The 26,235-nt window shown below is 37.4% G+C and overlaps 1 long non-coding RNA gene across 25 annotated transcripts in view; it reads right to left on the bottom strand.

Annotated features, from left to right (window-relative positions):
* Nucleotides 1-96: 96 nt before the first annotated feature.
* Nucleotides 97-26,235, bottom strand: part of LOC107318096 — a 93,729-nt gene continuing 67,590 nt past the window's right edge. For 13 of the 25 annotated variants that reach the window (XR_004308370.1, XR_004308371.1, XR_004308387.1 and 10 more), the window contains 4 exons: nucleotides 13,086-13,196; nucleotides 7,197-7,467; nucleotides 5,437-5,601; nucleotides 97-1,803 (listed from right to left, as the gene is read on the bottom strand). This is a non-coding gene — a long non-coding RNA (uncharacterized LOC107318096). Of the gene's footprint in view, nucleotides 1,804-5,436; nucleotides 5,602-6,935; nucleotides 7,130-7,196; nucleotides 7,468-13,085; nucleotides 13,197-26,235 lie in introns of all 25 variants that reach the window. The other 12 variants (XR_004308389.1, XR_004308386.1, XR_004308390.1 and 9 more) reach the window with 6 other exon arrangements.

The following is a 26,235-nucleotide window of genomic DNA, read 5'->3' as shown; positions in this document are numbered from 1 at the left end:
TCTAGTAAATGTGTATGTTTGGTGGCCCTGCCAGGCAGGGGGGTTGGAACTACATGATCCTTGAGGTCCCTTCCAACCCGGGTCATTCTGTGATTCTTTGCACACACTTACAATCCAGAGGTCTTGGAGAAACAAGCAGTTATGAACAAGGAGTTTATAGTAAATGCAAATTTTATTTCACTGTTTATGGCACTTCAAAATGAATGAGCAGTGAAGGTCAAACTAGTTTTCAGAGTTAAAAACCAAAAAAGAAATATACATCGTTGCTTTCTGTGTTTGTTTTGTTTGTTTTTTTAGCTATCTCTAGAGAACACATTTGCTTTACACTTGATAGCTCCTGTGGAGTATGAAAGTATCAAAGAAACAAATATTTCCAGTGCACAGAACCATCCACACTCTGACTCTTGCTACAGCTTAGCAAATACCTTCTATTTATTTATTTATTTATTTCACTTTTGTTTTGTTAGCAACATAAGATGTGGTTCTATTTGGTCCAAGCTTGGCCACAGGTGGTCAGTCCATTTCAGAGTGCCAATGCCACTGTAGACTTGGTTTCTCTTCCTGCTCACCTTTACTGCAGGAGAACCACAGCTGATTCCCTGTGGCATAACCTGAGGAACATTATTCCTTTTTCTTCTCAGTAATATTGTTGTTCCTCCTACAGTGTTCAGCAACAGCAGGAACTTCATCTCTTTGTATGGAATTCCTCCTGCAGTGCTGGATGAAGAATCAGAATGGAATCACAAGGTCAGACTTTTCATTCTTTTCCATTTGATTCTCAGAGTTCTTAGGTCACAGTTTTCCTTTTGTGCCCTGAAATTTCTTCTTCCAAGTGTGATGCACAGGTATGTCCTTCAAGGGAATCAGTTAGATAGACATTATAGAGAGGACCTTAAAAGGAAATGTCAGTGAGGCTCACATAGGTACTGTAGTTTTCCTGATACAGTATCTGTGATATTTGTATTGGACCTGCATAAAGTTGCTGTTAAAGAAACTGTGTATCCCACCATCACTGAAATACACAGATACAATTCTCTAAACCACTTTAAGAAATGTTCACTTAGATGTATTGTTTCAGATATTCTTATCATGGTGAGAGCTAGTAAATAGATTTCAGAACCATGTAATACTTTTTATTATACGTTTTCTCAATTTTTGACAAAAATAAATGGGTCAATAATGCACTCATTAAAGTTTCAATGAATTCCATATCCAGAATTTAAGAAGATGTTTACAAATTGTAAAAATTATATCCAGCTAATTATATGTATTAGCAAAAATTAAAAACAGCTATGTAGCTAAGTTAATGGACTACTGTTCTGGTTTGGTTTTGGTTTCTGATAATTAAGCGAGAGAGTATGTAATAAGTTTTTGTATCAGTCTCATATGAAGATACAATTTTCTTTATTGCTGGTATAATCCTAACTGCTATTCACAGAAGTGATAGGAAGCTTCAGCAACACCCATAGGCTGGTAGGTATACATATATAATTACATGTATTCCTGTTCACAGATAGATAGATTAAAAAACAAATAATAAATTAAAAGCAGTCATCTAATCCATAAATCCTGCCAGAGAAAAAGGTTTTGTGGGACATACAGACATTGCAGTACTAATAAACAAAAAAAATGTAGAAGTCTACTAGCTTTAAACCCAGATGTGATAGGCCCCTATAAAATCATTTCCTACTGCTATCTTGCTGCACAGCCGCTGCACAGGTTATGTTGTTGGTCTCTGGAACATACAGTACTCTCTTGTAAACTCCAAAGTTCCTGGACAACGGAAGTATTTAATTTTGAAGCCTGTAAATAAATAAATAAATAAGAAATAAATCAAAACAAACAACAACAAACCATTTTAGATTTCTTTCTTGATGAAGATTCATATATTTTTTACTGCAGAGTAATATCTGTCCAAAGTGTAAATCCCTACCATTTTAGTTCTGGAATGATTCACAGGCTTTGTTGCCAACTTCTACTGTGTTGTATAGGTCCGGCTGCCAGCTCCAAGTGCTTTGGTTTATTTTCTGTCTGGCGACTGCTACACTCCACCCATCTCTACATGCAACTGATACGAAGGCAACAAGACTTGACTGCAATAGCAGAGCTGCAGAGGAGGTCTGATAATTCCTATTTCTCTGCATATTTTTTATCTTGAGTAAAAAGAGAAGCATTGTCTCAGTGAACATGTTGAGAACTTCTAGATAAATATGAACAGTTTCATGAACCATCTCGCTGACTCCAGCTGGTCTCAGTACGACACAATCTACCAGTAAAGTGACAGAATACACAGCTCTGTCACATCTGTCTTTATGTAGCACACACTTTTGTCTGGCAGTGTGGATCACACGTATATATAAGAAATTCTAAATATTTTCTGGCAGTATAAGACAGGACTGGAACATTTTATAAACTCAGAATTTATGTTGTTGTTTGTTTTGATTTTCTGTCATATGTTTTTGTAGAAAGCTCTGGAGCTGAAAATATATGAATTCCAAGTTAACAACATTAATGCCTAATTTTATATTTCTAAAAATCACGTTGGAGAATCGATACTTGTGAAATTCTGGTAGCTCTAGAGCTACATTCAATACAAGGCATTATAGGAGCACAGCCAGCGCACACCGCCCCCTGACCCCCCAAAAATGGGAAGGGAAAAGGGGAAGGGCCAGGGAGATGGGCTCAAGGGAACAAACAGCAGCAGCAATGATCCCTTGGGTAAATCCAAGCACTCTTCCAGCTGCTCCTGTGCATGGGGGATTATGTTTGCTTTTGTCCTCCCAGGCAAAATTTAGAGAAACAATTTATGGAATTAGGTGCCCTGACTTGCTCAAAAGTGTGTAACTAATATCTCTCTCCAAATGACTGTATCACTGGACTAACTGTAGACCACAGACTGCCCTCACATATCACTTGAGTGCTGACTGAGAGCATCAATGATTCCCTCTTTATAAACTCTTCATAAACTTTCTTTGCAGTTAACATTCTTTCCTCATTGTATAAGAGCACATTGGTCTAGCACAGGGGATACTGAAAGCAAAGCTTAATTGTGTAGGCTGATCCTGACTCTTTGTTCACAAGTGCTTGAAGGAGCAATGTTTTTACTCTGAGACGGTCTTTGTCAAGCACTTAGCGGCACATAAATTCCCTAACTCACCATGCAGGAAAATGGCTTGCACAAGGCTTTTCTCTTTCTCTGCCATCTATTTCAACAAATTCAGAGCTCTGATTGTTTTTCTACCTGACTTACTGCCCTTCTTGCACAGGAGAAGAGGCCAGGGAAAATTACCTTTCTTGCATAATTTGTATTACATTCTGAACTAACCTCTTAGCATCCTCCTGGATTCAGTTTTTGACTGAGATGAAGCATAGCCATATGAGCGTTCACCCTATTTTTTTTCCAAATGAAACTCAGGGAATAGACAAGCCTGCTTCTTGTAGTTATGGTGGTTTTAGTATGCTCTTTTGCATCACTGATTCTCTCTGCTTTTCTCCACAGGGGAGGAATTCTAGTTGTAGAGAGCTGACCTTTGCATTGCTATTAATTAACACTTTGATGTGGAAGTTAGCACTGCATGCAGAGAACCCGCTACTTGAGCTGTGTGACAGGCGAGCCAGCTACTAACAACTCAGTCCAAGCACGGATGCTTCCTTCCTACAGCATTTGCAAAGCCATGCAGATGTGCATATACTTCAGTGTAGAGACAAAAGGATATTCCTGAAGACATTAATGAGAAAGTAAAGTATATTGCTAGAACAAGTGATCTTTAACACAGGCCACATATAAATATTTTCTCCAAGTAAAACACAGAGAATGCAAGGGGCCTTGAGAAGTTTCTAACAGCAGGAAGCAAATGGGTTAAAAGCTCTCCTAGAATGTCTCATTACAGAGTTCACAGTTTACATCTCCAAGACCCAGTAAAAATAACATTCTATGCTATATATTTTTTTAATTTTCTCTGTCAATCTACACATTTACCTCTTTACATTAGAAAAATCCATATGATTGCTTTATCAAATTTCTTAAGGTTATAAGCAGCTCCTAAGTCAGACTCTAGAGGGACCAGATTAGAGATGATCTTAAGGCTGTAGCACAGACATAACCTTATTTTTATGTGTGGCTGTTTGCTGAACCTTCAGCTTGATCACCAAACATGGATTTATAGCCTCTTCAAGCCTGCATTTTCAATATCCTGCAGCAAAGGGCCATGGATGTGCCTTCTCTGGGATTGATCAAATTGGCTTTCTTATAAATAGTAGCAATCAGGCTGCCACTAATTTAAAATAATACTCAGAGGAAAAAAAAAAAAAAAAAGAAAAAAGAGCAGCTATCTATTGGAAAACGTTATCCTTTAACTCACAAGAATTAATGACAAAGTACTTATGTTAAATACTCACTTGTACATAAGGATAAAAAATTTTCTGGCATATAAACAGTACTATGTAAGAAATATATCTTTTGAAAGAAACACTGCATGTTTCAGACACTAACTTTTCCCCACATTCAATGTTCCTTTTTCATGGAAAGATGACTGAAAGAGCACCTTGGGCTGATGGGACCTGCTGGTACCTAGTGGCTGTTTAAGACTTTCTCTCTGTGTTAGGGAGTGCTTGGAGCTCCTTCACACATTTTCTTTGGGCAACTCATTTTCCTCCAACCTCCCCAATGCTGGTGCTCCTTCAAAGCTTTGCTTGAAGAGCTTTGGCTTTGCTGGTTCTTGGGGCTTGACAACACTCATCAAATCCATATTTAATATTAAATATCTGCAGCTAAGGACCAAGCAGGACCACCGTGTTGCTGATGCAGCTATTGAGTCTGGTGGCTCTGGAGCAGCTGTAGGGGCTTCTTAAGGAGATACTTCCAGGACAATGTTGATATGGAGACAGAATCCCCGTACCACAGGATGCCTTTCACCCCGTAAAGGCAACTTGCTTCTGAAATGAAGATTTGGTCTGTTCTCCTGCAGTGCACTTTCAACTCACCACACTTCAGTCCTGAGTCTGAATGTTGGATAAAGCTCTTAATCAAATTTCTCATGCAATTTTAAACTTCATCTGCAAGGAATCTTTTTACTGAATGTGTATTTAGACAAGAGCACAGTGTCACTTTTCTTATTGGACAAATTTTGCTGACTATAAAGGAACCTATAAAGCTAGACTCTGTGACCTATAAAACATAACACAAATGAGTGGAAAAATGCTTCCAGCAAGCTCCTTTTTGATTCCTTCAGAGAAGAAACAAATCTGAGGGATATATATATATATATACACACACATATGTATATACACACACATACAATCTCAAACCCTATGAGTTTGGCATTTACTAGCTTTTTGCCAATACAAGTGTAGCCAACCCCTCTTTACAAAAATGTCATCTCCTTGACCCTCTGGGAGTCAGAAATGTTTCATATCAAGTGGTGTGGCGGAACTTACCACCGCAAATGAAGATCTTTGATGAAATCACATGAACAGTGTATAATTTGCCTGCTCCACAAATGGAAACAAAAGAAATCAGCTCTTGCAGACTGGTATGCTTTGCATCATCTGTTTAAAGACGTCAGTTATTCCTGGGATTTACTTCATGGAATTTAATTTATGCTGGAAATAAAAAGTAAATGGAAGATAAATAATCGAGTAGGTGAATAGTGAAAGCAAAACAAAATAAAGAAACAAACCTAAAACAAAACAAAAAAAATGCAGTTTTTAAACTCTTTTTTTTTCTTCTTGTTTGAGGGACATGGTTAAAGGCAGACTTTTCCAGTATAAACCAGTGACAATAACAGAAGTATAAGGAGAGGTGAAATCAACTAACATGACTTACAGCTTGTCTCAGATGCAGGCTGTACTTAAGAGGAACAAGGAGCAATATAACGTCATGTAAGAATGATCTGATGATGAAAATCAAGATTTTAAAACCTTTTTCTTTTTTTAAAGAAAGAGTGAAATAAAGAAAACTTGATAAGACTGCAGTTTCATGGCAGTAAATTTATAGGATATATCGAATATGCTGCACTTCCCTCATGTTAATAAAGGCTGAAGTGGAGGCTGTAGCACAGCTGGAGCCAAGAGTATGGCACAATTCTGTGCCAGCATGAGACACAAATGTCTCAAAGGGCAGGGATATCTAGCAGTGCTGTTGTGTGCTCCACTACAATGCTGAGTTTGAGCACCTCCGGTGGACGTCTCAAAAAGCCAGCTGCTGCTGCCATTATATAATTATATGCATCATATTCCTGTACAAACAGTCCAAAACCACAGCTCAATTCTTGTTAAAGATCCACAGTAAGGATATTCCTGTCTAATAATAAAACGACTATTAATTTAGAAAAGCATTTCTTATATATTTCTTCATATAAATTAATCCCGCCTCTGAGTTGATAGCCTAACAGCTGCATACCCAACAAACTCCCATCATATTAACCAAAGAATGTGGGTGGTCTCCGAAAACCAAATGCAGTAGTTCAGGCAAAGCAGCTGACACTGCTTCTTACATGGACTTAGAAAAGTATAATGCTATATAAGTAAGTAATTAGGCTAATTTAAACCAGCTTGATCCTGTTTTTTCACCGTTTTCCAAATGCTTCTGCATCCAGAGTCTTAGAAATAAAAACCTGTCCGGGGAGCTCCACTTCTGCTGGCACTTGTGTGCCTGTCCCAGAGACTGCCCAGCACAGTATAGATTCCTGCAGGGGCTTCCCAGATAAGCCCAGCTTCCACCAACTCCACCTGAGCCTCCTGCATGAGCCACCAGCAGTGCAGTCAGCAGGCACTACACACAAACCTCCAGCACAAGCCTGGGTGTCCATGGCTTGGCTGCTCCACCTGACTGGAAATGTTGCTGTGACAGCTCAAGTCATTGTTTTCCTTCTAAAGTAATTTTTGCATAACCAGAGCCTCAAGTTTCCATTTTTACAGCAGGAGAAGTTACATACTTGAGGGCTGAAGAAAGACTAATCAGATTTGTCATGCTTTCATTATTCTGCTAGGCCAGGGTAGAGATGAGCCTCCAAGCAAAACAACTGGCAGCCTTGAGAGATTTTGGACTTGGCGCTGACTGAGCTCTCCTCCATAAGCGTCCCTTTTGCCAGCATGTCTGAGCTGGAAACAGCAAACCTGGACATGACAGCTGAGGAAAAGGAAAGCAGGTTAGGAAGTACTAATTACTGCCATTCACTTTTAAAAAGCTGCCATACCTGAAAGAACTGAGCAGGGAGATTTGGTTAGAGGCATGTAAACGCCGCAGGCTCCTTCCTCCCTTTGCAGGCAGCAGAGCTCCCAGGAGGGCAGCATAGCACAGGGCAGGCTGTGTGGGTGCCTGTCCTTCGTGATGCGCCCCTTATGTCAGAGGACGTCTGTGCAATTTGATAAGTGAGCTTTAAAGGCACTGCAAACGTCCCACCATGCTCCAGACGTTGGCCATTTGTAGGTCTCTGAGATGAACCCACTTTCATCCAAGTGTTACATCTGAAGAAAGAGAGACAGAAAGGACAGCTGACTTATGAGTAACATAGGAAGGAACCACCTCCATCAGGGAAGCAGGGCCTCCCTCTCTGCAGCACTGTGGCAGTGCTTGAATCCTGAGGTAATGTTTCAGCAAGCCAAAATAAGCCTTTTTAATGAGGTCCAGGGTGCATTGTGCCTCATGCCAGCTCCTCATTAGTGAGCTGACTACACTACAAATAGGCAAAGCCCTTCAGCTCCATACAGTCATCAGTTGCTGCTGGGCCTGCTGCTGATTTACAGAGATGAGCTGTTCAGGGTTAAGCAGACACATATGGGAACTTGTAGGGAACTTCCTTGAAGTATGCCCTAAAGTAAGTTACATCTTCCTTGGAGAGAGTTTTAAAAATAAAACCATATGAAGAAGCAGTCAGAAATAAAGTCTAGGAGTGGAGAGCCAGATCTGTTCTTATTTTGCTTATCTCACTGTGAACATCTGCTAAACAAAAAAAGAAGAAGTAACTAGTAAAAGTGATGCTACTATTTTAAGGGTAAAGAAAATGAATATTATTCCAAAATTAACATCAATGACTTCTATTTTTATTTTAAATTATCTTTCCATCATTTCTGCTTCTCCAGTTGTGGCAAATTATGATAGTGGAATGCACAGAATTCAGAATACAATTCTAGTTTGTTTGCTTCTCTCTCTTCCTATTTTTTTTTTTTTCTATATGTTTTGCTAATGAACCATTTAAGATGTGTTTTAAGCTGAATTTGCAAATTCTCTGAGCTTGTATACTGCCAAATTTGACTTCATTAATTAATTTTCTTGAGGTCTTTGTCTGCTGAAACTTGACCATCTTCATTTCCAGTCTGTCTTTACTTATCTAGAATTTAAATTAAGAAAGACTCATAAATACAGCAGAGCATATGTGTCAAAATCTGTACTTACTGTATAGGTGTATAGTTGGAATAATACAAGCGTATAGCTGTAATTACAGAGTAAATAGCCAGAGGGCATCTAAGAAAAGACTCACCAGTGCTAAGGCTTTCAGTCGAGATGGATGCTTGCCAATGTTGAGGCTCACCACAAAAACTCCACAAAAGAGTAATCTCCAGAATGAGATGCTACCTTAGTGGTGGTCAGCCCTTAAATGGGATCTAGGAGAGGTGGAAACAAGCTCCGCCCGTTCCAGGAGCACAGCTGAATTACTTTCACCTGTGCTCCCACAGCTGACTTATTGCTTGCCTCAGATGGTTAATCAGAGGTTCAGGCTGTGATCAAGTTTCCCTTACAATAGGCGAAGCAGCTGAATATATTCTTCATTTTCAGTGGGATACTAGTAGGAGCAGATAGATCTGCAAAAGGCACAGGAGCTAAGATTTTCATAGGAAAATGAGTAGATAGCATCTTTTTGGCATTAAGTACACACAGAAAAAAATAACCTTACTTTTCCTTTTGTGCTCCTTAGGCTATAGCAAAAACATTTAAGTGAGAGGATTTTCAGAATACAAATATAAAAGTGTTTCATACGGGGAATAATAGTTGTCCTTTCATCCCATTAAGGAGTTAAATTTCTAATTAATATATTTGCAGTGCTTTCTAAAGTCTTTTATGAAAGTTTATGAAAGAATTGCTGGAAATTGAGATAGATATATAAAACATCTATTGTCTAAGCAAATACTGTATCAATTTTACTTTCATAGTCATTGATAAAAATGTCTAAAAAATACAGCCCTCTTGCTTAAGAAAAAAAGCCTGTCCATATCTATGCAGATAAATACTGCATGGAGTATTATTATTATTATTTTCAGATGACTAATAGTAGACGTGAAAAGCATTTACTGTAAAAAATAAAATCACAATACATATTTTATGCCTAAAAAATGGACTCAACATTTATGTGCCAAGTGACTTATGCCAAAATCCTGTCAGTTGCTAATTTGTACATTTGCAAAAGCACAAAGTGAACTGAGTAACAAGGTTTGAAGTTTCTGAATTCATTGAGAAGTGAGACAGATGTAAGCAGAGGCTCTAAAATCAGACTGTTTCCACTGAAAATACTGTTTACTCTCCCCAGTATTTGCTTACAGCTGCTGTGTGCTGGCAAAGGTTATTAGTCTTGTCCTTGAATCAACTTTCAAGCTGTATGCTGAACCTTACCTGAGTACTCAATCCAGTGAATGCAGATTTTCAAACCCATTGCAAAGGATCTGAAAATTGCCTTTCTTGACCAGCAAGGTCCAATTACATTTCCAGGAAACATTATCTCACATAAACTTATTTACCTTACTAAAAAGTGTAACAGTTAAAGGAATAGTTTTACATGATATTATGTTCATGCATCTGCATGAAGTATTTACAAATAGATCTTACATTATGCAACAAATCTGACATTTATGGCTCTGATAATCTGCTGTGGCAGATACTAAAATACAAAAGAAAAGTCTTTATAAATGAGATTCCTAAAGAGCTAAGCCAATAGAAAAGTCAAATGAAATTTAGCTAGAGGCATCTGAACAAAGAGTATAACCAGGTACAGAGGAGTGATATATGAGATCCGTAGAATTCTTATTAAGAAAGAGGCCTATTCTGTGTCTTTAGAAAGGCTTTTTTTTTTTTTTTCCCTGGCCCCATAGCTCATGTCTTATCACCTTGCTATTTCTAACAATATGCCTGAAATACTGGAACACTCACTTTGTTAGAGACCTCTGAATATTACTGTAGTCATGTAATGGCTGTGATTTGGTACCAGAGCTGCAATTAACTTTCTGTAAGCCCCAATAAACAATTTTTATGTACTGGAGCATAAGTTCAGTAGTTTATAAACTGGTAAATATGATCTTTCTTGGCATCACAGGCTGATTTTTTGCTTTTTTTTTTTTTTTTTTTTTTCCTGCAAAATATGATACAGAAATATTTTAACATTTATACTAAAGACATAAGGACTTTTGGATGATGGGGTAACTGTAGAACAAGTAACCATGAACCTAATCTCATTCCTTTCTTTGGGAAACTCTCATCCCCTACCTTGCAAACTACAGTCTCTCCCTGCTCTTTTACTTAACATTACATCAGTAACCTTTCTAGTCCATACGGCATATGACATCATCAGTTTCAGAGTCAGCTTTAATTTGTTACTTACACATGAATTTTCTACCATTTTACATAAGAATTCACATTCAGTTTCTCTCATTTGAAGTCAGGTCTGTCAAGACTTTTCCCTTCTTACTCATCTGTTATAAGTATGCTGACCAGTGCTTCAACATTTATTTTCTCTGCACTGTTGAGTGCACTGAAATCAGAAGCCTATGCTTCAGCTTTTACACAAATATTCTGTTGTAAACCTTTCCTGTTTTGGCATTATCACATAGTAGTGCTGTTCTGAAAGTTATAATAGGTTTATGACAATACAAGTATCAAGCAGAAATATTAACCTCTTCATTTTCTGCTCATGCATACAGTGATTATTTATAACATAAGGACTCTATGCACAACAGTTATGCTCTACTAATTTCTGTTGAGCACTGCAAAAGAAGCAGAGACAAAATCCTTTACCTCAGGATTTACCTGAAAATCCTGAGCAATGGATTACATAGGATAGATACAATGTTCTGGTGCACTCAGACATATTGTATAAAGGCTTCAGAGAGGTTCTCTGTCCTTTAGAAATTCTGAAATAGATGTGATGGTAGATTTTGAAAATACATAAACTTTTTTTTTTTTTTGGGAAATTGCCTGTTACATTCCAGGGTAAGTGAGCTGTGCTAGCAGAAGAAATTCCAGCTGAAGAAAATGGCACAAATACAGTTAAAGCAATGACTCTGAACCTAATTAGTTCTGGGGACTCAATGCCAGATTGAATGAATCATGAGTTTAATGACTTGGAGTACTGGGGTGATGGGGAATCCATCATTCTGAATAAAAGTGCTGTAGGAACAGATTGTAAACAAGCCAAGATAAAACTAGCATTAAATATTTTGAGGATTCACTACAACACTGATGCCTAGACAGAGTCCAGAAAACTACAATCTGATGATTCTTGTTCAGATAAGTCCAATATCTGCTACAATTTCTAATCCATAATGGAGAAAACATCTTAAAGAAGAGGGCTTGGGTCATGAATATTATTGAGTCTGGAGATCAATAGAAAAAGCTGTAGGAAAAAACTGGATGAAACAGGACAATGTAGCTCACAAAAGGGATGTGATGATTAAAGTGAGGACAGCACATTGACAGGGAAGACACATCCTGGTCTTTTAGCAGCTCAAACAAATAGTTATTTGAAAGGCTTCCCCAGCAAAAGTATTAAAATTTACTGCAGCAGAGGCTGTCAAGGTCTATACGACACAACTGAAGGATCACTTATTTTCCTTACAAGACTTTCCTAGTTTACCTGTTTCCTCTCTTTAATGTTTATCGGGTTACTCTTCAACATATTATTTGTCTCTACTGTGCAGTCTCGGTTTTTCTTAAAAAAATATTACTGTCAATCATTGTTTGTCTCATCACTCTGTTAATCTAAAACATTTTAGAATGACACCAGAGTATGTGAATTAGTTCTCTTTTCATATTTTGGAAATTAGAAATTAGAAATTAGAATTTGGGTCTAATACACACTTCCCATGTTACTTGCATGTAGCACCACAGCATATTTTTTGCAGTATTTGAAGTATATGTGGAATATCCACGTGAATAGGATTGCAAGGTATAATCCTGGAGAAGATGTGGTAGGATAAGCTGAGACTATGGAGGAGTCCCTTGATGGGGCTCTGACTGATGCAGGTGCTATGTAATATCTTACAATGATCTTTTTGCTCGTTTCAGTCAACATGTTGTCACATAGAAAGAGCAGGAAAATATTGTGGTTCTGTTTTCTTTATAGGGAATATGTTTCTCATTTATTTCCAAGTATATCAGATACAGCACACTGTTTCTCTCAGAGCACCATCTGCTATGCTGCCTTGGAGCTATCATGACTCACATACTACAGAGAATGTGCTGATATTTTAGCACTTCAGAAGAAATGAATACACTATTACATTCATCAGCAATACTCTATCCATGCACGGAAGGCTATGCATGGAAACCTACTCATCATTATTAGATGTCCTCTATGCCTTCAGTCCTTTAGGAGAAAGGGAATCAGCATCTGAACTCAAATTTAAGGGATATGTCAGATCCAAAATGGGGAGGCAGGCCAATAGCAAAACTAAACTTTGCCAGATACGGAATATTCATTCAGTCTCTCCCACTCAGTCTAACATATAACCAGTTGAGTAGCACTTAAACAAAAAAAAAATAAAAAAAGAAAGCTTTGTTTTATTTTTATGATGAGACTGAAATAATCCATGTTTCCTGCAGACTTTGTTTTCTTAATTTCACCATGGCTCAGTACATCAGTGGAAAATTTCTCCCTCCTGGGTACCTTTCAGGAGGAGCATGTCTCCCCTCTCTCATTTTTTCCAGTCTATTCAAAGTGCTGAGAGACTGAGCACTTCCTATTGTAAAGCCACTGCTTTCTAATATCACCTGCAGCCCTCTGATCTTAAGAACACTTTCAAATATGGCATTTCTCTGTAATGGAAGCATTAGCTGACCTTCTTGTTAGAGAAGAAATTCCCAGAAGATGTCTACTTACTTTAAGATTAGAGTCTTGTAGTACGCTTCACCATCTCAGGGAATACTCAAGCAACAAGGGAGCTGATCGCACCATTCCTTAGTTAAACAGTTCCCACTTTTAAAGTTGAACCTGAAGGAAAAAAAATTAGTACTGAAGTTTAACTTATCTTAAACATATTTTTGTATGCCTACAGTAGGGTTTTTCTGTTCCATTTCTTTAAAAAATATTTTAAAACTCTTCAAAGCAACACCAGAACAGACCGCAATGCTAGGACACTATAATGGAGTATAATGAACTGTAACACTAGGAAGGGGTGAGAGTTTGCTGCAGCAAAAAGGGGGAAATGATAGGTAGAATTCATCACCCAGTTTATATTTTGAAACACTAATGTTTATTTGCTTCATATATATAAGTTACCTAATAACACATTTCACATGTTAGCCTGTTATTAACAAGTGTAACAGAGCCTTTCAGGTAGATGAGGTTTAGAGATGTGCAAGAACTGCTTAATGAGAAGCCAACAACTTTGCCTTTCATTTTCCCCATTACACGTGGTGGGGGGTAACATGGCATGTGTAAAAATGAACTGGTTGAGAATGCTTTCGCTGGAACCTTTCTGAAGTTATCTATAAAAAGCAAAGTCTAAAGAAACTTGGCTCAGAGATGAAGGGCTGGAATCCTTGCTGTTATCTCCTCACAGCCAAATCCCCTGGATTCTTTACTAGTAATGAAACAGCCAGCTATTATAAGAGCTTTTGGATAAACCTAGGCTTTCACTGACTAAAATACCCTGTGCTTTATAAAAGTGCTGAAAATAATTGCAAATTTAGCATGTAAGTGAAAAAGGAGGGATGCACAACCTGTGAGTTTCACTGCGGTTCAGCAATGTTGACTGCTGGCTGCAGCACTGCCACTGTCAGAACTGGGCATATCGGCAGGCAGGGACTGTGTAACAGTGATGGATCTCATGAAGGAACATCATAATAAAGGTGGCTTTCACACAGGTTTTCTACACCAATATAGTTTTGGCAAATTTGTCATAAACAACAGTACTGCTAACATACTCCTGTTACCTATACAATACAGGGCCAGGGATCTGGACTGTCTGATCAGAATTCATTAGATCTCAGGGAAATAAATCACTCTGACAGTGTCAGAAACAGCAGATATCTTCTATGCTACGTATCTCGTGTACTTTGCTATGAAATAACATGTAAACTCCGTTTCCTCACTTTACATCAGTATGAAGCAGCCCTGGCTTGTTACATTCCATAGCACTGATATATGAGATGTCCCACAGGAGCTGCATTTTCAGAGATCAGGAGGGCTATTTCACAAGAACACTGGAAATATTCCGTAACCTAAAAACATTACTTGGAGACCAATGTGTTATTCTGTATGGAACAGAGTCCTGTTGAGAAACAAAGTCATAATATGAGTCATTAAAGAAACATAAGATTAGCAAAAATTTATCTTCTGACTTTGTTAATACCATTTGCAAGCCAGTGATATGAGGTGCTAAGGGATGCTCAATTTTTCATGATCAGTTATCCAGGAAACTTCTCACATTACTCAGTGCTTATAGTATGTGCCTTCCTTTAGCATATGCAGCTGATTTGCCTTCTGCTACAGCATCTTGCGAAATCAATTAGCTATAAGCCACTTCCCCAGAGTAATTGCTTGAGCAAGCAGAGGATGGTTTTCCTAATGCTGGTCTTCTTGAGGGTAGAATCACGGGGTTACACCAGTGGCAGACAGCCTACTGTATAATCCTGCTCTTACCATGTAGGACTAGCTCAGATCTTTCTGTTAAACTCAGTCCATTCTCATTATATGCATCTGATCAGCCCCTGATCTTAAATAAAACGTGGGAAGATTAGGATTTCCAGACTAATTGGACCCAGACCAAGGATATTTCAGAATTAAACAAGATCAAACTGTTAACAGCAACCTGTAATTCTGCAAAGACTAAGCAACTGTTGAAATGCACGTGTTAGCTAATGAAAAATATAAAAAAATAAGTTCATCTTCTTCTAATCACTGCAAAGCCTGCCTAGTTATTGCTTCTCCTCAGAGGAAACAGTTTGGTGAGCAAGTCTGGCTCCACAGAGCCACAGAGTCCTAAGGGAGGTGGGAAGAATGACAGCTGAGGTAGACTTTGTAATAAACTACAGCTAGAAATAATATTATATTTATTTGAGATATTAGAAGATATTTCAAATAGGCTAAAACTTCAACAATTAAAAGAAAGAAGATGATAGTTCCCCCCCCCCACCCCCATGTTATTTCTTAACAAGCAAGAGAAAAGTATTATAATGATACAGAGGAAAAATCAGGGAAGGTGTAGCATCATAACCAGAGAATTAGAAAATAGAAGTAGAAAATAGAAGTCAGCATGAAGGAAAAAAACAACAATATTTAAGAAATAGAGATCTGACAGTCATTTATGTTCATGCTATCTGAGTTAATTCCAGCTGATAAACCCAGGAAAATTCTTTAGCAGAACAACACAAAACTTTGTTTCAAACTACTCCGCTTTTCAGAATTCCTATGCATGTATGCCACCTCTGCATGTGGTTTAGCATTTGTATACAGACTTCTGATCCTCTTCTAAGTCTCCTTTATTTTAAGGGGAGAGAACTGACTCCGTATGAGCTGTGACCAGAGCACTTAATGTTAAAATCATAAAACTAAGTGAGCTCTAAAGCTGAACACAGATAAGGTACATCACAACACATTTTGCCTTCCCAGAAAAAAAAAAAAAAAGCCATTTGTAGTCAAATAAATCCATGCAATATATTTTCAAAACTAGGTTAAATGTGCCTAATACATTCATAAAAAAAGACTGTCAGAATAACTACAATGCAGAATACATGAGAGTTTTTAACACATGTGATTAAATGAGTAGACATTCTAAAGAAAAACTCCAAAACCTTCTAAGTTGAACTTCACACAATGCTGACTTTGTGCCAGTTTGAAATGTGATGTGTATTTCTTGGCAGATACTTCTTTGACAGATATCAAAAGCCATTCTTGATACCTTATTTAAAAGAAAAGATTTCACTCTACAGAATGATTTTATATTAAGTGGAAAATGGCTTAAAGTGCCACCCTTGACTTTTCTATTCAAGCAATGATTTCAGCAGATGTTCAGAATCTTGTCATATATTCCTGTGACTCTGTAACCCAAAGCTCAGGAACCATGCCACTGTTTAATATTCTTTGAAGCCAATATAAGTTCTTCCATTGACTTCAACAGATTTGGAATTACAACCAAATTTTCATTCTAATGTGAACTGTACTCTTTCCTCATTTGTTTCAAATCCATCTATGAATATTTTTTTCCCCAACACCAATCACAGAACTCACTCAAACTGTAGAGATATTTTTTTTTCTCATAGCTCACTTCTCCTAGTCAGGTATTCCCATCTCTTCTTGGCTTACTATCAGTAATTTCTGAGCTGTGCTCAGACACTGTTATAAAGTCCGCTGACCTTCTCAAGAAAACGCTGAACTCAGCAAGTGCTTTCCTACAGGTGATGTAAATAGGGCAGTAAGCACTCAGTGTTGGATGTACCCAGTCTTTAATAAAAAACAAAGTTTGGACTTCTGTGATCATTAAATTTTACGTGTGGAAAATCATGGGACTGAACTCCTCCGTCTTTTGTGAATTTTCCAACTGTAAAATTACCACATAGTAGACTAGGTATAATAAATTGTATCCTGTAAAACTATAATATCATCTCATTCATGGTACTGTGATACTGCCCTTCTCTCAGGATTGCCATTATGGTCTCTCAGTGCTGTGAGAGACCATAATGGCAATCATCCATCTTCTCCCATTGTGCAGAAAAAAGAAAAGCTTTCTAAGGCTATTGGGCAGCAGGACTGGAACAGGCCTGCACAGGGCAGTATATGCTGTTCTCCCTTTTCTAGGCATTTTCTCTTCTGTTTACAAGAACAACAATAAACATACAAACATCCGTCCTTCCAACTCTTGATTTTAAGCTTTGTCCAACAACAAGGAATACAATGAAAATGCAGATACGCTTACTCAACCCTATTGAAAGTCCAGAAAAAGAGTTTTCAAAATTAATTCAGGAGATGCTCATAATTACAATAAATCGACTGGTTTTTAAATTAGATGATTGAATTCTTTAACCTTTGGGTTGATCTCTTATGAAGAACACTGAGAGAATTATGGCATCTTTCCATTTTTTTATAATCTTGCCTTTTTTTCCAATGGGAAATTTGGAGGTGATAAATTGGAAAAATGAGATGTTGTGTCCTTGGCTTTTTCTCTCCACTTGCAAGCTCTGCACAACTTCCCACTGTTAAAGTTAGCATAGGATTCTGCTATTCCTCCTTCCTCATGTAGTCAGAGAAGTGTGAAAACCAATGAGTTCAGTTGACACTATTAGCACCATCAAATCTTACAGTTGAAAGCAAACCACAGGACAATGTCAAGTTTAGAAAAATATATACAGACACGCAATGGGTGGCAGTGGTGACACACAGGGGTGAGATTTCCTCTTAGGTACTGCCTGGAGACATACTGTCATTTTCAGTGTCAGTTCAAATTCTGATTGTGGCTGTCTTTCCCTGCCTTCCAAAGCCTCGGTGAAGACATGACATTTACAGCAAATACTGTGAGGGTGCTTTGGTGACCTCTCCTCTTATATTTCATAGGATGATAGAATGGTTTGGGTTGAAATTGACCTTATAGATCATCTGATAGCAAATCCCTTGCCACGGGCAAAGACATCTTCCACTATATCAGTTTGCCCAAAACCCTGCCCAACCTGGCCTTGTCTTCGATATAATTCTTCAATAATGAGAAAGAATAACTGGATTTATTCTGCTATAACAGTGAAATCTGCTTGAAAGTAACCTGGCATGCATAGGAAGAATTTATTTCTTTCCAGTTAACGTGAAGATTTTTGCTTTGTACTGCATATTCATTCAGCTGTCATCACTGTGGGTGGGTTTCCATTTTCCAACCTATGTCTGAATAATTAGTGCCTTGAAGAAAACGACTTTGGGAGCACCAAAAAAAAAAGTGATCTGCAGTGGCCATAAAAACATTCTGGAGCTGGATGGAAAGCCATCCTACCTGCAGGCACTGACATTTCATTTCACACTTCAATCCTTATTGATTAAACAGTTGTAAAAATAATATGCTCTGCTTAAGCTGGCAAAGACTAGAAATGCAATATGTACTGCAAATTTAAGTCCTGGGAAAGCAGTAATCCATAATTCAATTACAATTCCAGCGCCCCCTGAGACGCAGGCCTTTTGCACCCTAGGTAGCACCTGGACTGGAACATGGGTATCTGCAAATGCAAAATAAGACAAAGGGAATACATAACATAAAAAACAGAAATGTGTGGATCTCACATTCAGAGATGGAAGTAATGATGATATTTCATAGTAAGATGTATTTATTAGTGAATACAATGAAAAAACAGAAAGCAAGCCCCAAACTAACAAACTGTTAGTACTGCAACAGCTGTTTGACTGCACAGTACTCTGTGTTGAATCATGTTACTGCTATTAGGGATGGAACAAAACCAATATAGAAGTTGCCTGTGCAAACATTTAATTCTTGATATTCCTTAAGAGTACTAGAGAGTTAAGAAAATAGAATTAGTTGTTAAGATTCTTTTGCTGGGTTTATCAGTCACTGTACACAAACACAGGCTTAGTGCATTGTACCTTACCCTTTCTGGGATACTGAGGCACTACCATCATGCAACTGAATAGCAATTTGTGCAGAGTAAAATCTTCATAGCAACAGATTGAAATAGGACAACAAAGGCACTGAAACAATATGTTCTTCCAAAGGTACAGAGAGTTTTCTGCTTAAGATTTTATTTTAGCTGTGAATTTTTTGAAGCCCAGAAAATTTCAGGACAAAGGTTTCTAGTCTTCATGTGGATTCTGTTGTGTTTCTGTTTTTAAAATAGGTATTCTGAACAGCACAAAGCATTAATCACTAAAGCTGTATGTGGCTGATGAAACCCTGCAGGATATTTGGATTCTTCCCGTAATTACTTCATTTCTTGGTAAGCTTTCTATATAAACATCTCACTGTTTGGAAAAGCATCTATTTTGGTCTTCTGTATTCTATGCCTGTAATGCTACTTCTATGACTGGAAATCTCTTCTGAACAAAGTAAATTACAAAGACTCATTGGAATGGCTAAATTCCATGGAAAAGGACCCCAAATAACAGGCTTTGACCAACCACAACAAAAAAACACATAAAAGTAGTACCTTTTCTATTCTATAATACAGTGTTGAAGAAAGAAGGTAAAAAGCAGGGAAAGGAAACCAAGTTCACTCTGCAATCAAACAATCTTTTATCTCAATGTTAAACCTTTCTCCACAAATGTGTTGTTTTGTTTGAAATAAAAGTTCCCTGAAGTTTGAGATTCAGCATAAGATAAAACTGAAAAATGATATTGTTCAGTTAACCTTAGTAGTTGAGAATAGATGGTATGGGGTGGTAATACCTCACTTAGCTGTGTTTATTATGTACAATCATGATCCAGAGTTGTGCAAATGAAGACAAGAGCATCTGCAAGCACTCAGTGCTTTTACTAAAGCCTTACAGAGTTAATGTTTTATGAGTTTGAGCTCTTGTACAAAACCTCACCAGTCTGATAACAGTGAGGACTGGAATGAATGAGAACTAAGAAATCCCCTAAAGCCTACTAAAACGAATATCTTAGAAAGGCTTGCATGCACTAAAACACATTCAAGAAAAATATTAGAACAGCAATTTAGTAAAACAGTAAAAAAAAAAAACAAACCATTTTTAAATTTTCAGGGAAATGCTATTATTAAAATGTAGCCATGGAGGTATTGATGGCTTCTTTGTTTTTTTAGCTGCATACATTGGAAAAATACAAGCTATACGTTGAAAAAAAACAAAAAAACAACCAAGAGATATTAAACAGATGTTTGATTTTACTGTGTCTTAGGCCAGAACTGTGTTTCATGTTAAATACTTGCAGTCAGCTTCAGAGATATCCAAGCCTTTGGGGAATGACCATGATTATTTGTGCAAAAACATCACACTGCCCATAGAATAAGCCCGTGCAATCTATGGGGAGACTGAGATGACAAGCAGATATGGCAGCCCATGCATTTACCTCAACCAGCAAAAGATGTTCATTGGCATCCAGAAATTATAAGTGGGACATACAACAGAGGTCTGTGGTTTTCTTAGCAATGCTGAGACATATTTAACTTAAGAGATGGATGGTTTTGCTTATGACTGGAGAGGAAAACAAAGGGATTCAAAGGGATATCCTTGAATTTGATTCTGAGATATTTGAGCAAGTAGTAAAATAAATGCTTTCTATGTCTATCTTGAAAAAGATTTCACTAAATTTGGTGCAAGCGTACATCTGAGAAATGATATGCTTCCAATAGTTCACTGGCTTACTTCCAGAGAAATTTCTACAGCACTTAGTCTCACAAAATAATTTTCTTACACAAAGCTCACAAGTAGATTAAGCACATGTTGACTGCTCTGCTCCAGCCTATATGTTTTCATCTAAAACTAAATAAATTAAAGCAACAGTGCTATAAATGTTTATTTTGGTCCCAGTACAAAAAGTAAAATAATAATAGTTGAAGAGAAGGTGTTTATTTTGAATAATGAATGGTAGTATATCCTTTTTTCCATTTGTTTTTGTTTTGTTCTTGTTTTGTTAACTTCCAAGTGGTCTGGCTAGAAGTTATTGAATTATAATACTATATGGCTTACATTTGGCATTAGGCTCATGGGATAAGTATGTATGTCATGAGAAAATATGGGTATATTTTAAAATATTCATTTGATTGTGCAATAAGTGCATAAATATATCCCAGAATAGGAATAACATCTTTAGACCCTAATGAGCACTGCAACACACTTCTCACTAAAAGAACATACACCATATGCAACACTGCACAGAAAGACTTCCACCAAGTAGCAGTGGCCTCAAAGCATTTTGGAGTGGACCCTCACGCTGCTCCATGTTTCTAGCACTGCTAACTGCTAACAGAAGGTGCTAACTCAGCTCCCTCAGCCAAAAAGGACACCAAATGTAAGGAACTAAGGGAACTGCTGTTAGGAAAAGATTCAGGAGAAGAATGTGTCAGACTAGCAAGGAGAACATGCTGCCATATTCAACCGTGCAAGAACATCCCCTCCAGGCCTCCAGCAATCAGTCTGATTTTGCCTTCCCATAACACAAACCTGGAGCAGCATCACTGCTTCATGAACTGAGGCGTGGAAATCACATACAAGAAATGTGATTTGTCAGTGTAATTACTTCCATTATTTTTAAAAATTTCACTAATCTTCACTTATTTTTCCATATCTGTAAACACACTCTAAATGCTAAACACACTGACCAACAGCATATTATTTTTATGCATATGTAACTTGCATGTCTGTGCTGAGGAAGGGAACACATCTGTGTGGGAAGTGAGTACGCCTTTTATTTGTTGGCCAGGTCCCACAGATTTTAACTAGTGTTTGTAAGCCAGCAATTGTCTGCATGTCTGAAGTTGTGCACATGCTAGAAAAGGGAATAATTCAAAAGTAGAGGTTTTCTATGGGACTTAGTTTTTCCTAAGTAATTCAGCAAATAATTACTCCTTTCCATGGTTTTTATGCTTCTACTATGGTGTCAAGTGACACATTCTTGAGTTCATGCATAATTTTAAAAGCTTTTTGCAGAGCTGATGGTCAGATGGTTAGTTAAGTTTTAAGATCATCATAACCAGGATAAATGGCCAGTATTTACACGGCTTACTTTTTAAGAACAGTCACTAAGGCATCATTGTTACTGAACTTCTCTAAACCCCAGCAAAAAAGGCTGGTTCAAGACTTGAGACATTTTAAAGATCTGCAGTCTGATTTTATCTGTTATTTTTTTCTGTTTTGTGCCTTTTCCAACAACTGACAAGTACTGCAGATGGGTATACAGGTCTGCATGGACATGATTAACGATAAAGCAATTGCATGACAGTTTCCTGGCTTCCCTGCACCATGGCAGATCCAAAGGACAGTCACAGATGTAAAGCTTAGCAGATGTCTATGCGCTTGCAGTCTTGGACTGCCTACAAATTCTGCTGAAGGCAATGGGACCTTTCATGTACCTCTTAAAACTTATCTAAGACTATAAACTCAATCACTTTGGGGATAACAGTAAGGTTGGTGTATGAAACCTCAAAGTTTGAAGTATATAAGGTGTGAAAAACTCTCTTCTGTCTTTAAAGTCTGCAAAACATTCCAATGCTCAAAGCACTGTAGACATCCAGAGGGATGGTGAGGGAAGGACTCAAAAACAACAGAGCTCAACACTGTAGCTGAAGAGAAGCGTGAGTCACACCAGAAAGACAACCCCACAAAAACTGGATTTTAGTTGCAATCAGTTCACTTCTGCAGCCAGAGCAGCACTGGCATGGAACAAGGCCAGACTCTATAGTAAAATACTGAGAGTAAGAATGAGGGGAAGACACTAGTAACAGTATAACAACTTTGGGCAAAGGCATCTTCAAGGTTGTCCTTGAAGATGGTATGGGTATCAGAACCAGGTGACCCTTAAGGTCCCTTCCAACACAAACCATTCTATGCCTCTAAGATCTAGATCAACTGGAAGTAGTAATGAAGCTTCTTCCTGCCTTTATCTGTGCTCATTTCAGAAGAAACATGCTCAAATAATTGAGGAATGTAGGCTTTGAAGGAGTAAATCTAGTTTGGTCAAATACAGAGGGGTAATGGTGAAATACCAGAAATGCTGTAGCTTAGTCAGAACATCATAAGCCAAAACAAAAAAAAAAAACAACATTTCAAAGACAAGGAGAAGATAGAGAATAACTTGGCAAAAGCAAAAATAGACCCCAATCTATACTACAGATAATGTCATTTGGCATTCATCAACAAAGTGATGAAAAAGTTTTCTAGGCTGGGACCTAATTCTACAATGGCATTTCAATTTGCTTTATTCAGAGCTCAAGGTATGAACATCAGAAGGAGGGCATAACACGAAGGAGCCTGGTTTTCTGTATGAATTCAATTTAATAAAGAATTCATGATTTTTATGAGCCTTCTTATGCGTACATCTTTCCCCTATCAAACTTCATTTTAATTGTCACTCTCAATAACCTGCTCCATAGAATATGTGCTGTATTCCAAATTATGCATGCAATGCATTATGCTTTACGCATTTCTTTCAGGATAAAAAAAAAAGTTAATTTATCTAGATTTATTCTATTTTGTTTAACATTCTATTTCTATGGCTCATTCCTCATTTCAATCTCACTGAAAATATATTAACATAAGTATAGAATAATTAAAAAACATAGCAATTAACCTGTCTTAGGGAAAGCATCATAAAGTAAGTGCTGCTTCAGGGAAATTTCTCAAGTAAAGTCAAAAGAGTTATGCAGAGAACAACATAATATTTAAGGCAACAAGCCAGTCAAATTGCATCCAGTCAAGCTGGATGCAGTTGATTTAAAGTTACATGGTCTTCCTATCCAGTTATCTATTTGAGGAGACATAAATATAGAGGGTATAAGATGCAATAAAAGCAACATTGCCATTTGTGATTATATAAATGAAATAGATATAAAATAGATATACACACTCATTGGAATTGAAAACAAGCCTGATGTAATTAGGCTTACTTATATAATTTATGTAAGGCTTTTTAAATACACAGTTTACTGAAGAAACTGCATCACCACATATAAAATGTAGTTGTATTTGATGCAATACAGTGCATTATACTTAATGCTCTGAGGCATGTTGGGAAAAGCATTAAAATAGTTATACTGGTCAAAAGCAAGCATTCCAGTGAGCTCTCTCTAGCCATGACCAAAAACATATGGCTTGGATGGATCAAACATGAAATCAGATACTGCCTTTGGCTTCATTTTCTGGATCCCTGAGTTAATGTTCTCATTGTGTTATCCTGTAAGCTGTGTTCAGAAGTAGTTTACTGTCCATTACATTATATGTGATGTTACAGTTTCTGTTTTTCCTCATCTTAATCATTTTACATTTAGTTTCTTCATTTTTATCCACCATTTTAATGGCCGTTCACTCATCTCAAAGTGTCTTTTCTGCAGTACTTTATTGAGGTTTCAATCTCTGTTCCTACTCTTTCTTTCCAATTTTTAATCCTTCAGCTTTCAGTGAGGAAGATTTTGAGAGCATTTTGAAAGATTGGTAACATCAAATGGATCTTCATTACCACACACTCATTTCTCCAAAGAACATACACTCTTCTACATTCTAGTTAATCTATTTCTGTTTTTCTTATGGTTTCTACTAATTTTTACTGTATGAACATGAGATTCATTGGTTTATAATTTTTGGCTTTCCCATGATACAACTGTTATGCTTTCTGTCTTTCAGTGCTTAAGAATCAAGGTGGTTTCAACTAAAGGTTACAAAGCAGCAAAAGTAATTCAGTTACTGCCCTCCGGAGTAACTTTACAGTGGCCAGAGGTTGTCCTGGCACTTTTACTAGACCACTGGCTGGTTCACCACTGTTTTTACTGGTGTTTGTGTTGGCATGTTCCTAACTATCCTTAAGTAGTTTGTGTGTATGTGCCCTGTCTCCATAGAGAGTCGTTGGAGATAAGAAATGCTATGGTTCCTTCTTCTTGGACTGCAATTGCTGATGTTAGTGAATGGACTGGGAACCAAATCCTGCTAAAATGCAGGAGAACTCTCATACAGTCCAGGGGAAGACTGGTCTCTGTTACCCCGAGTGGAAGTTTTGCTATAAATTTCAATGGATGTAAGTTGCCAGATGCCAGAAGTTGCTTTTCCAACTCAACAGCCAGTGAATAAAAGCAACAGGAAAAATCACTTTAACAGACCAGCAGCAAAGTGTTCTTTCCACGTCTCTTTCTACTCATTGAGGGGAAAAAAAGTATCCAAAAAAACCCAAGCCAACCACAGCTTGCATTCATATGAACAAATACTGAGGAAAGCATAGTATTTTTCCATCCAGGAACACAGATTATTTTCTCAAGAAATTACTGACAAGAAGATGAATGCTTATTTGCCTTACTGGAAAAGTAACAGAAAGAATACATGAAAGACCTGATCCAGCAGAATCTGTCACTGTAACTCCTTTAATCAGGCAAATACTTTACACCTGAAACACAGAATGTTTTTCCAAAGACACAGACAGAAAAGATTCAGAACCCCACATACTACAGCTACAATGGCTCCATTAAATATTACAAAGGGACCTCACTAACATAAAAATACTATTGTCCAGCCGAAGAGATGACAAGTTACCTAGCTCACTTTCTCACTTATGCTCAACGTCAGGAAACTTAAGTAGTCTGGACAGCGAGCTCTCCTTTTCCAGATATGGAAGAATCCCACCTATTCCTACACTATCTATTATCATGCATCCTTAAGTATCTATTCACATGGATCAGACAGTTATAGCTATTTAGGTGTTCTCAGATAGCAGTATGATTTCAAAAAAGTAATGAGAGAAGTTTAGTGACTAATATCCTGACATTCATCCACTAAGACGGAGTGCTAATGTCTGTAACCAGTTATTTTGTAAGGCATTCTTTTTATGATAGAGATAGCAGGACTACAGAGACATCTCTCTATTACACTTATGCATGTAATATGAACATTGTGCTGCAAGGAAAATATGTACTAGCAACAACAGAAAGTTCAGCAATTATTTTCACTATAATCTGTGAATTTTGATCTATTTGACATTCCCCATTCTGTGGCCAGCAGGATCCAATATCATTTTTATCAGCACTTCAAATAGTAGAATATGCCACCAAGACTGGAGAAAAATGAGGATGTAAAAGTAATCTCTGCAACAGGTAGAGGTGTTTACATATAGATAGCATGTTTAGTTTGATAAATAATTCTTCCTGTAGTTGAATATTTTTCTAAATATCTGCTATCAAGAAAACACTCTGAAAGTGCCAAGTTCAATTTCCTTTTTCTGGATACAACAAAATGGACTGAATTTATATGTGCCATATGTATGCCATCAGTTTATTGATATTAAACTCTAAAGATTGTGAAGAAGCCTGGCAAATGAGAGGCTATTTCATTTTAATACAGAAGTGACAGTTCTGTGACCTTTTTATGTCATTTGTCATACGAA

The sequence above is a fragment of the Coturnix japonica genome, chromosome 9 (genome assembly GCF_001577835.2).
Source record: "Coturnix japonica isolate 7356 chromosome 9, Coturnix japonica 2.1, whole genome shotgun sequence".
NCBI lineage: Eukaryota > Metazoa > Chordata > Aves > Galliformes > Phasianidae > Coturnix > Coturnix japonica.
Note: the sequence above shows the minus strand (reverse complement) of the source record. Positions and strands in the feature narration are given on the sequence as shown.